The sequence below is a fragment of the Pristis pectinata genome, chromosome 30 (assembly GCF_009764475.1).
Source record: "Pristis pectinata isolate sPriPec2 chromosome 30, sPriPec2.1.pri, whole genome shotgun sequence".
Classification (NCBI taxonomy): Eukaryota; Metazoa; Chordata; class Chondrichthyes; order Rhinopristiformes; family Pristidae; genus Pristis; species Pristis pectinata.
In genome coordinates this window covers 25,795,805-25,808,721 of record NC_067434.1, presented here as the reverse complement: position 1 = coordinate 25,808,721, position 12,917 = coordinate 25,795,805, and the positions used below count along the sequence as shown (strand labels likewise).

At 45.6% G+C, this 12,917-nt stretch overlaps 1 protein-coding gene and 1 long non-coding RNA gene across 5 annotated transcripts in view; both read right to left on the bottom strand.

The window, feature by feature from the left end:
• rassf4a (Ras association domain family member 4a) overlaps window positions 1-12,917 on the bottom strand; it is a 170,932-nt gene that overhangs the window by 35,946 nt on the left and 122,069 nt on the right. The window lies entirely within an intron of this gene.
• LOC127584655 (uncharacterized) lies at window positions 80-4,980 on the bottom strand. Its single transcript, XR_007958416.1, has 3 exons — window positions 4,917-4,980; window positions 383-534; window positions 80-264 (listed from the first exon to the last, which is right to left on the bottom strand). It is a non-coding gene; the product is annotated as an uncharacterized LOC127584655 (long non-coding RNA).

The following is a 12,917-nucleotide window of genomic DNA, read 5'->3' as shown; positions in this document are numbered from 1 at the left end:
ACAATGAAAGCACAGAGAGAGACTGCATTCTGGCAGAGTTCCAAAATTAGTCCTTAACCCTTCCAACGGCCTGTTATTTTTTTTCAAGCATTTACCAAGAGTCATTTTGAAAGCTTTGAATCTGTTTGCACAGCCCAAGAGCCAGAATGCTCCTGATCACCACTGGTGGACCCATGGAGATATCTTCATGCCCCCCAACTGTCTAGACAACTGGCACAAACTGATCCACATCCTAAATGTGACTCTGATCCAAGCCTGTTACATCTGAAAACAATAATATAAAAACTATATAAAAAGGCATTGGTTTTTCAACTCAGTGTAGATTTAAACAAGACTTTTTCAAGTTGTTTCAGATGATTAATTGTTGAAGCACAACTCTGACCTTCCAAGAAGAAATCGACCCTTCCCCTTTGAGGCAGGACATCAGCTTGATGTTTGGCTTTTACTCTGACTGAAGTAAGTAGGATTCAATCGGTTGTCTTCCAAACTTTGTTCCCTTGAAGTGGCATGAATTTTGGCTATCTAAGAAATACCCTAATGCAAGAAATTTCAAGAATTTTATCAAATGCAAAACAAGCCTCTTCCCAACAGACTGAAAATTCTACCTTAGAAATCACTAAAACAGTTGCAGGTAGAACATAGACCAGTACAGCACAGGAACAGGCCCTTCGGCCCACCGGCCCACCATGTTGTGCCGACCATGTTGTCAATCTAAATTAATCCCATCGGCCTGCAGATGGTCCATCTCTCTCCATTCCCTGCCTGTCTCAATGCCTCTGAAAACATTGCTGTCATATCTGCCTCCACCATCTCCCCATGCAGGCAATTCCAGGTACCGCTCACTTAGCATGTAAAAAAACTTGCCTCGCACATCTCCTTTGAATGTCCCCCCTCTCACCTTAAAACAATGTCCTTGAGTGTTTGATATTTCAATGTTGAACATAGAACAGTACAGCACAGTAAGGCCCTTCAGCCCATGATGTTATGCTGACCTATATAAACACCTACTCCCCTATCAATCTAACCCTTCCCTCCTACACAGCCCATAACCCTACATTTTTCTTACATCCATGTGACTATCTAAGAGTCTCTTAAATGTCCCTATTGTATCAGCCTCTACCACCACCACCAGCAGTGCATTCCAGGCACCCATGACTCTGTAAAAAATCTACTTCTGACATCTCCCCTAAACTATTCCCCACTCACTTTAAATGGATATCCTCTGGTATTGGCTATTGCCACCGAGGAAAAGGTGCTGGCTGTCCACTCTACCTATGCCTCTCCTAATCTTATATACCTCTATAAAGTCACCGCACATCCTGCATCGCTCCAAAGAGAAAAGCCCGAGCTTGCTCAACCTTTCCTCATAAGACCTGTTCTCTAATCCAGGCAGAATCCTGGTAAATCTCCTCTGAACCCTCTCCAAAGCTTCAACGTCCTTCTTATAATGAGGCAACCAGAACTGGACACAATACTCCAAGTGTGGTCTAACCAGAGTTTTATAGAGCTGCAACATTACCTCGTGGTTCTTGAACTCAATCTCCCAACAATGAAGGCCAGCGCACCATATGCCTTCTTCACCACCCTATCAATTTGCATGGCAACTTTGAGGGATCCATGGACTTGGACACCAAGATCCCTCTGTTCCTCCACACTGCCAAGAATCCTACCATTAACCTTGTACTCTGCCTTCAAGTTCAATCTTCTAAAGTGCATCAATTCACTTCTCCAGATTGAACTCCATCTGTCACTTCTCTGCCCAACTCTGCATCCTGTCTATATCCCATTGTAACTTATGACAACCTTCTACACTATCCACAACACCTCCAACCTTCATGTCATCTGCAAACTTACTAACCTACCCCATTTCCACATCCGTCATTTATAAAAGTCACAAAGAGCAGGGGTCCAGAACAGATCCCTGCAGAACACCACTGGTCACTGACCTCCAGGCAAAATATGCTCCATCTACTACCACCCTCTGCCTTCTGTGGTCAAGCCAATTCCAAATCCACGCAGCCAAGTTTCCATGGATCCCATGTCTCATGACTTTCTGGATAAGCCTACCATGGGGAATCTTGTCAAAGGCCTTACTAAAATCCATATAAACTACATTCACTGCTCTACCTTCACCAATTTATTTTGTCACCTCCTCAAAAAACTCAGTTAGACTCATGAGGCATGACCTGCCCCTCACAAAACCATGCTGACTATCCCTAATAAAACTATGCTTCTCCAAATACTCAAATTCTGTCCCTAAGAATCCTGTCCAATAGCTTGCCCACCACTGACATAAAACTCACTGGTCTATAATTCCCAGGATTATCCTTACTACCTTTCTTGAACAAGGGAACAACATTTGCCATCCTCCAATCCTCTGCTACCACTCCTGTGGCCAGGGACAATGCAAATATGATTGTCAACACCCCAGCAATCTCTTCCCTTGCTTTCTGTAGTATTCCATCCAGAACCAGGGAATTATCTATTCTAATGTTTTTCAGAAGCTCCAACACTGCCTCTCTTAACCTCAACACGCTCCAGCACATTAGTCTGTTCTACATTGACCTCACATTCATCAAAGTCCCTCTCCCTGGTGAACACTGAAGCAAAGTATTCATTAAGAACCTCCCTACCTCCAGGCAAAGTCTCCCCTTTATCCCTGAGTGGTCCTGCCCTCACTCCAGTCGTCCTCCTGTTCTTCATGAGTGTGTAGAATGCCTTGGGTTTTCCTTGTTTCTTCTCAGTAAGGCCATCTCATGTTCCCTTCTAGCTCTCCTAGGTCCCTTCTTAAGGTCCTTCCTGGCTACCTGCTATAACTCCCAAGAGCCCTGTCTTGACTTTTGCTTCCTAAACCTTAAGTATGCTTCTTTCTTCTTCTTGACTAAACATTCCACCTCTCTTGTCAACCATGCTTCCTTTACCCTACTATCCTTTCCCTGTCTTAGTGGGACAAACCTATCCAGAACTCCATGCAAATAGTCCCTAAACAACCTCCGCATTTCTGCTGTGTATTGCCCTGAGAACATGTGTTCCCAATATACGCTCCCAATTTCCTGCCTAATACCAGCGTAATTAGCCTTTGCCCAATTAAAAACTTTCCCATATCGTCTGCTCCTATCCCTGTCCATTGCTATGCTAAAGGTCAGGGAGTTGTGGTCACTATCTCCGAAATGCTCGCCCACCAAGAGGTCTACCACCTGACAAGGTTCATTGCCTAGTAGTAGATCTAGTATGGCCTCTCCTCTAGTCGGCCTGTCCACATACTGTGTCAGGAATCCTCCCTGAACACACCTACCACATTTTGCCCCATCTAAACCTTTTGCCACTAGAGGTGCCAATCAATATTAGGGAAGTTAAAGTCTCCCATGACAACAACCTGTTATTTCAGCACTTTTCTAAAATCTGCTACTTATCTGCTCCTCAGTGTCCCGGTTGCTACTGGGGGCTCTGTAGAATACTCCCAATAGAGTAATCACTCCCTTCCTGTTTCTGACTTCCACCCACGCTGACTCAGCAGATGATCCCTCCACATTGTCCTCCTTTCTGCAGCTGTGATACTATCCCTGATTAGCATTGTCAATAACCACACCCCTACCCCTCTTTTTACCTCCTGCCCTCCCTATCCCTTTTGAAACATCTAGACCAAGGAACATCAAGCAGCCAATCCTGCCCTTGTGACAGCCAAGTCTCTATTGGGCACAACATCATAATTCCACGTGCTGATCCGTGCTTTAAGTTCATCAGCCTTATTCTTAATACTTGTCGCATTAATGTAAACACATTTCAACCCATCCAACTGACTGCATTTGTGCCCTAGCCCCTGCCTATCCTTCCTCACGGTCTCTCTGCACATCACATCTACCTTTACAACAACTGCTCCATCATCTGACCTCACATTCTGGCTCCTATCCCCCGCCAACCTAGTTTAAACCCTCCCCAACAGCTCTAGCAAACCTGCCCACAAGGACATTGGTCCCTCTTGAGTTCAGGTGTAACCCGTCCCCTTTGTACAGGTCATACCTTCCCCAGAAGAGATCCCAGCGATCCACAAATCTGAAACCCTGCCCCCTGCACCAACTCTTCAGCCACGTATTCATCTACCATACCTTTCTATTCTTACCCTCACTGGCGCATGGCACAGGCAGCAATCCAGAGATCACCACCCTTGAGGTCCTGCTTTTTAGCTTGCTTCCTAACTCCCTATATTCCCTTTTCAGGACCTCATCCCTTTTCCTATCTATGTCATTGGTACCAATGTGTACCACAACTTCTGGCTGCTCCCCCTCCCCCTTAAGAATACTGAGGACTCAATCCAAGACATCTCTGACCCTGGCACCTGGGAGGCAACTTACCATCTGGGAGTCTCATTCTCATCCACAGAATCTCCTGTCTGTTCCCCTAACCAGTAAATCCCCTATCACCACTGCACTGCACTCCTCTCCTCTGCCACCCCCCCCCCCCCCCCCTTACCTCCTGAGCTACAGAGCCAGGCTCAGTGTCAGAGACCTGGCCGCTGTGGCTTTCCCCTGGTAGGTTATCTCCCCTACCAACAGTATCCAAACTGGTATACTTGTTATCAAGGGGAACAGCCACTGGAGTACCCTGCACTAACTGCCTATTTCCTCTTTCTCTCTACTGACAGTCACTCAGCTACCTGCAACCTAGGCGTGACTGTCTCCCTGTAAGTCCTGTCAAGCAACCCCTCAGCCTCCCAAATGATCAGGACTTCATCCAGCTCCAGCTCCTTAATGCGGTCTGCAAGGAGCTGCAGCCAATTGTACTTTTCGTGAGTGTAGTCATCAGGGACACTCCCAGACTTCCCACATCCTGCAAGAGGAACACACCACTGTCCTGACTGCCATTCCCACTGCTCTAACTGTGCAATAAGAAAGAAAGAGACTATACCAGAACCTCACCTTAGCCTCCGCTCACTTACTCCGCCTCTTCATGCCAAACCCTCTTAAGCCAAAACCTCAGCTCTCCACTCTATTACTGGCCCACTCCAACTATGGCCACTCTGCTTGACCCTAACTTCTTTTTATTGGTTACTGCCAATTAACTAATTAGCCAACCATTTATTGACTAACAACCTGCAAGTGTGCCTCTTTCAGCTTACCTTCCTTTTATTGGCAGCTGTATTCTCTCCTCAGCCTCTGACGGAAACAACCTGTTTGTCTAAACTCTCCTTATAACTAACATACTCGAATCCAGACAACATCCTGATAGCTCAAAATGTAGCATTCATCGAAAGGAAAGAAGATCTTATTTCTCCTATTGATTGTTGTTTTACAAAAATCTATAGCCCACATATGTGTCTGAAGAACCAATAACTAGCCATTTCCTTATTAAATCGATCCATCTGCAGAGCAGTTCCATCAGTCAGATTTAGATATTGGCTACAGCACAGAAGTGTACAGAAAGTTGGACAATTCTCTTTGTTTTGGAACTAATAGGTTTTGCAAAAATTTGGAAAGAAACCAAGCCACTGCAATTTGTTCAGAACAGGATATCTGGAGTAGTAAAGAAAATATATGGTCATTTCGAAGGCAGGAAGTTTCCTCATCCATGTAATTCCCCAAAAGCCTGCCAAGATTTCAGAAGCACAAAGCAGCACTTCACTGAACCTCTATAACGGTCATGGAAGCAAACAAAAACTTGGAATTTTCTATTATAAAATGAAAAAAATCTCTGCAGATCAGGTTTACAAAGTTAAAGCAAGATGAATTGTTTAGTCTTCTTTGCATGTTATTTTAATATAAGGATTAGGAATTTTCCCTCCAAGTATTAATTCACAAACTGCAAAGCTTTCAACATGAAGCCTCCCTTTCTATTTATAAAGGAATGATTTGTGCAGAGTTCTTTTACACAGGGTGCCTTCCAAGGGACCAGGCAGCACCTGGATACAGGTAAGGAATAGTTAAATGCTCCAAGATCCTCCCTCTTCCATCAACGTGTTTGCCCAGACTGCTGATGTGTGGAGTTCATCTCACGGTGAACTGACAGGAACACATTTTTCTTCAGTGTTTGTTTATAAAGCTTTTCGCTGTGCAACTTTTTAACTCTGTCACTTGCATATTTCCTTAAAGGAGAGAGAGCTGCTGGAACTATGAGTTGTGTGCTCTCAGACCACACTGCGGTAATGGTCGTGTATCAGTGGTGTGGAATAGGTCTCTCCGCTGGAAAAATGTCTAAACATTCACCATTTCCAATTCACCATTTCCAATTCAAATTACAATTTTGGATATCACCATATCCAAAGTGATTCAGGATAAATTAAGTAAAAAGTTCATCCACTTTCAAGTTAGTTCCTGGCCTTTGTTGATCCTTTGTCATGTTTTCTCAAGACAGAGGAGACCATTCGGCCCAGCAGGTCTATGCCAGCTCTCTCAGCAATCCCATCTGTCCCCTACCCCACATTTCCCTGTGACCCATTGCCTCTCACATACCCATCAAGCCCTCCATCCTCTGATTCTCCTCCCAGGGTTGCAAATTAACCTACCGACCCGCCCATTTTTGGGGAGTGGGAGGAAACCGGAGCACCCGGAGGAAATTCATGTCGTCACAAGCGGAAGGGGCAGCAGTGGAGGTGAGCATAGAACCTGTGTCACTGGAGTTGTGAGGCAGCATTGTGCTGTGATCACAGACAACTCCCAGCAACCCCCACTGTTCTAGTTATTCCTGGCAGTAATAAATACAGTAATGGGTGCAAGCTAGCAGCCTGGTGCAAAGATTGTTGTGCAATCTCAGGTAGTGCAAAGAGAAATGCTGAAGTGACAACAACTCATAAACAAGCACTTGATTATTTATCATGGATAAAATTCAACTTGGAGGAATAGATAAGACTTTGCTTACCCTGTGAAATATACTGAAATTCTCAGTGAGGATGAGGGACCTTGACACGGCAGTGGAAGAATACTGGATGCTGGGGGAATGGGCCATGTTTATTGGCACAGATGAACATTGTACCACAGCAGACTGGGCTGCTTATGAAAGGCTGCGCAATTACAAATCACATTTACTGTTATGTTGGATCAGATTAGATTAGTTTATTGTCAAATAAACCAGGGTGCAATGAAACTTCTTGCAAGAAATTCCATAATCAAGTGCTTGTTTATGAGAGAGAATAGGTTTCAGGAAATAAACAGGAGACTGGATTGCTCTGTGATCTGGCACACACTCAATTGGCCAAATGACCCCTTTCAGTGTCGAAAATGCGTGGAATTTTCATCTGCTGATTTGCACCAATTTTATACCAGTGGAAACGGGCCTGCCTGTTTGATACACTGGGACACGACTTCACACCCTCCTTCCCTGTCACGTTCTATTTGATTCACATCTCACCATGCCCCAAACCAACTCCAAGTTAAAACTGTCATTATCTGCCAAGAAATTGGATTTCACCTCTTGTTGTTTCACTAAAACATTATTACAATTAGTGCATTCTCCACTGGGAGCGGCAGCTGAGGGGAACCCTGCTGATGACTTCCTGGTGGTAGACAGCAAGAAGGTCCCTCTGTAATTATTGCAGTCGGATGTATCTCCATTTTCAATGATTGGAGCAGGTCCTTCATATGTTTTGAAAGGTAAATCATGTTCTATTGTTCTTTGTGGATGTGAAAAGGGGGGGATCAGTGGATAAGGTGCCACACATGACATTAGTCGACAAGGTAGAGCTGATGGAACTAGGGATTATACTAGAATATACCATTATACTAAGAGATACTGGAAAGGATTGAAAATTGGTTTGCAGACAGAAGCCAAAGGGTGGTAGAAAACAGGTCTTTCTCAGATGATTTTCCCAGTGGCAGATAGCAGGGAGATCCCTCTGCAGTTACTGCCATCTTGAAGGTGATCATAAATATGGCATCTCGGAGCTTCCCCTGGCATGTCTTCCTTTTCTGAGGTGACGAGGTTGTGGATTCATGGATCCTCATTGTCAAGTTGTAGAGCTCCGACAGAGACACTGCATCCGAGGCCTGTGCCTGGACAGGGACTGGGGCCATGAGGTCTTGTGCTTCTCTCCATGTGGTAGTTATGATGAGACCATGCTCCAAGCATTTTATCAGGAGGAAGATTATGGATTTGGTCTTCCCTGTTCTCTCCTCATAGAATCGTACTGCACAGAAATGGGCCCTTTCTGGCCCACCTCACCCGTGCTGACTCTGATCCCTATCTACATTAACTCCATTTGCCCACATTCGGCTCGTATCCCTCTGTCTTTCCTGTCCATGTACCTGTCCAAATGCCTTTCAAATGTTGTAACTGTATCTGTCTCCGCCACCTCCTCTGGCACCTTGTGCCAGATGTTCACCACCCTCTGTGTGAAAAACTCACCCCTCAGATATCCTTTAAATTTCTCTCCTCTCACCTTTAACCTGTTCTTGATTCCCTTGCCCTGGGAAACAGATTCTGACCATCTCTCCGATCTATGCCCCTCATAATTTTGCAAACCTCTATGAGGTCATCTTTCAACCTCTTATGTTCCAGTGAGAACAAACCCAGCCTATCCAATCTCTTCTTATACCTCCAGCCCTCCATTCCAGACAACGTCCTGGTGAATCTCTTCTTCACTCTGTCTATTGCTACCACATCCTTCTTGTAGTGTGGCGATCAGAACTGTACACAATACTCTGTGTAGTCTAACCAAGGTTTTGTACAGCTGCAACATGATATTCCAACTCTTATACTCAATACCTCAGCCTATGAAGGCAAGCATACCAAATGCTATTTTTACGAGCCAATCTATCTGTGTTGCCACTTTCAGCAAGGTAGGGACTTGGACACCAAGGCCTCTCTATACATCACCACTCCATGCCATTTACTCTGTATGCCCTTCAGAATTTGACCTCCCAAAGTGCATTACCTCACACGTCACCCATCACATCTCAACAGAAGGATGTTCGTCTCCCTCTAGGACATTGGGTAGATATTCTTCAAAGTTGGGGGAGACATCCTTCTTGATGCCTCAGAAGCCTCCAGGGTTGGGGCAAGTGCACTGATGACCAGAGTGTGCTGCTTCTCCATTCGAGTGAACCAAAGGGTCATGAGATGTTCATTAATTCCACAGGGGAGTCACTGGGACACTGGACTAGATCATCCTGCAAAGCAAACCCTCTCTGTGAAGATGGCCAGAAGCTGTAGCCCAACATTGTTCTTTCAGCTCCTGCCTGCCATGTCTCACTCACTGATGGTAGTCAAAGGCCCACAGACCTCCCCCAGAGAACACCCACATATGAGCTGCTGGAGTCGGCAGATCACTGTCTCCTCACATTCTGTGGACGTTCAGTGGGTCTTGGCTGATGGAGGTGGATTCACCGCACAGTAGCAGCTCTCTCAGCCACCAACTCTGATACCTACCCCAGGCTGATCAGGGAGAGCCAGCATGCCTCTGTGAAGGAGAAATCCTCTCTCCTTAATTTGATTGAGTTTCTTGAGGAGGTAACAGAGGATTAATGAAGGCAGGGTGGAATATATTGCCTACGTGGACTTCAGTAAGATATTTGACAAGGTCCTGCAAGGTAGGCTGGTCCAGAAGGTTAAGGCACATGTGATCCAAGGTAAGCTGGCTAACTGGATCCAAAATTGGGTAGGTGACAGGAGGCAGGGGTGGTGTCGGAAGTATGTTTTTCTGACTGGAAGTCTGTGACCAGTAGTGTACCACAGGGGTCAGTGCTGGGAAAATAGTTTGTGATATATATTAACAACTTGGATATGAATGTAGGTGATATGATCAGTATATTTACAGATATATGAAAGTTGGTGTTGTGGACAGCAAGGAAGGTTGTCTAATGCTACAGCAGATCAGATGGAAAGTTGGGCAGAGTGTTGGCTGATGGGAGGTGATGCATTTTAGGGTGCTAAGGAATGTTAATGGAAAGAGAGACCTTAGGGTCTTCCGTCTATAGTTCCTTGGAAGTGGCTATACAGCTGGATAGGGTGGTGAAATATACATACAGCACGCTTGCCTTCATAAGTCAGGGCAGAGAATATAAGAGTTGGGATGTTATGTTGCAACTTTACAAAACACTGGTTGGACTGCACTTGGAGTGCTGTGTGCAGTTCTGGTCACCACTCTGTGGGAAGGATGTGGTTGCACTGGAGAGAGTGCGGAGGAGATTCACCAGAATGTTGCCTGGATTGGAGGATTTTAGTTATGGGGAGAGACTGGACAGGCTGGGCTTGTTTTCCCTGGAGTGTAGGAGGCTGAGTGAGGGGTATATAAAAATATAAGAGGCATAGACAGGGTAGATAGTTATAATCTTTTTCCCATGGTAGGGTTATCAGAAACAAAAGGGTATAGTTGAGGGCACAGTCGATGGTAGGTTGGTCCAGGGTTACAGAGGGCACACTCTAAGAGTCTATGACAGAATCCTGCACAGGATCCTGGGGTGACTCTCAGAAGGTACCTCAGCACAAGGAAGTAAAAAAGAAAACACAACAAACTGGAAAGGTGAACTAACCCCACAAATATGTTGTTAGACTGTGATATCAATCATTCTAAAACCATTAAAGGAGACCCACAAAGACACTTAAAACTATCTTAAAGCTACATTTTCCAAAACAGCCTTTGTGAAAGTTATTACTAGAGTTTCAGTGTATAGACTGTCCTTGTAACTGAGTGTTTGTTCAGTACTTGAGCATTGTTGGGATGATGTAAGCTTGCTGCAGGGTTTGGGTGTTATGTTTTGCTTCATCTGTCTGTGTTCCAGGGTCATGGGCAAGGCTGGATTTACACCTGGTCTCATCGCTCTTGAACCGGTACATGCCCTTGTGGTGATGGTGGTCCCCTGTATTTTCCCATTCCCCCTCATCTTACCATGGCTGTATGTCCAGTCAAGGACCCAGCATAAAACTGTAACCTGTCCAAAATGTTGTGGACACCTCAGCAGAGTCTCCCCCCGTCCTCCCACTGATTTGACTGAAGAAGCAGGGGGAATGGAACCAGGCCCCACGAATCTGTGAAACATCACACAGGAAGCCAAGGACCGGGAACATGCTGCTGGGTTCAGGAGCATCACTTCCTCAGCTGATCCCAGTCTCACAGCCCCTCCTGTTAAAGGACGTCATGAAGTGTGCAGGGATAACCTGGGAATGTGTACGACCTCAGGAACACTGGGTGAAGGAGTCCATCGTTTACTGCACATTAACACTGACAGTTAGAGTCATAGAGTTATACCTATCAAGTGCCCTTCTATACTAACTACCAGCAATTGGTCCACAGCTCTCTATGGCTTGGCTGGTCAGACTGCTATCCTGCAGAAGAACAGGCAGTGCCCAGTGCAGCACTCCAACAAGAACAGGCAAAGAAACTTCTCCTTGGGATTGCAGGAAATGCGGGATTGTTGCCAGCTTCCTGCATGTCCTGTACATGTGAGTGAAAGGCTCGCAATCCTCACGGGCAGGATGATGTGCATATCTTCTGCCCAATGGGAGGGGGGAGAAGAGAGAATGTCTGGGGTGGGAGGGGTCTTTGAGTATGTTGGCTGCTTTACTGAGGCAGCGAGCTATAGACAGAGTCCATGGAGGGGAGGCTAGTTTCCATGATGTGCTGAGCTGTGTCCATAACCTGCTACAGTTTCTTGTGGTCTCAGGCAGAGCAGTTGCCGTACCAAGCTGTGATGCATTCGGATAAGATGCTTTCTATGGTGCATCGATAAAAATTAGTGAGGGTCGACGGGGACATGCTGAGTTTCTTTAGCCTGCTGAGGAAGGAGAGGTGCTGGTGAGCTTTCTAGGCCATGGCGTCTACCTGGTTGGATCAGGACAGGCTATTGGTGACACTCTTTCCTAAGAACTTGAAGCTCTCAACCTTATCACCATTGATGTAAACAGGAACATGTGCACTGCCTCCCTTCCTGAAGTCAATTACCAGCTCTTTTGTTTTGCTGACATTGAGGGAAAGGTTGTTGTCATAACACCATGTCACTAGGCTCTCTATCTTCTTCCTGTACTTCGACATCGTTATTTGAGATTTGTCACATATGGTGGTGCCATCTACAAACTTGTAGGTGGAATTAGAGCAGAATCTGTCTGCGCAGCAGGCAGAAGATACAAAAGCCTGAAGGCATGTACCATCAGGCTCAAGGACAGCTTCTATCCCGCTGGTATAAAGCTAATGATCTAACCTCTTTTATGATAAGTTGGTCTCTTGATCTCACAATCTACCTCGCCATGGCCTTGCACCTTATTGTCCGCTTACACTGCATTTTCTCTGTAACTGCAACACTTTATTCTGCATTCTGTTATTGTTTTCCCTTGTACTGCCTCAATGCACTGATGTGATAAAATGATCTGTATGGACGGCATGCAAAACAAAGCTTTTCACTGGACCTCGGTACATGTGACAATAATAAACTAAGTTACCAGTTGATACACCCAGGGACACTGGTGGTGGGAGGGGCCCAATTGGATCAGCAACCTCACACCCAGGTGGCACCCAACATTAGAAGGAGCCACATCACACGGTGGGCTGGGGAAGCAGTCAAAGGAGCATCAACACACACTCATTTCAAGGGTTTTAATTAAAATTACACAGAATGTTTACCATATTGTGACCCAAATGAACCAAGCTGACTTATTTCAACAGGATCTTCATTCACCTGACTTCATTCACCTCAACCTTCAAATTCCCTCTCTATGTTTCGACCGATCTTCACCCTATGCAGGACCCTACTGCTCATCCAACCCACTCCTTGTTCAGTTACAACCACTACTGCTCATCCAACCCACTCCTTGTTCAGTTACAACCACTACTGCTCATCCAACCCACTCCTTGTTCAGTTACAACCATTGCCAAGTAGCTGTTTCACTTCTGAGATTTGGGTGTGGCCTGTACGCTGGAGGCTCCACATGATACACTGATACTCTCCTTATATCCTGAGAGAAGAAAGAGGCACTGTTGCAGGATAACTGCTTGG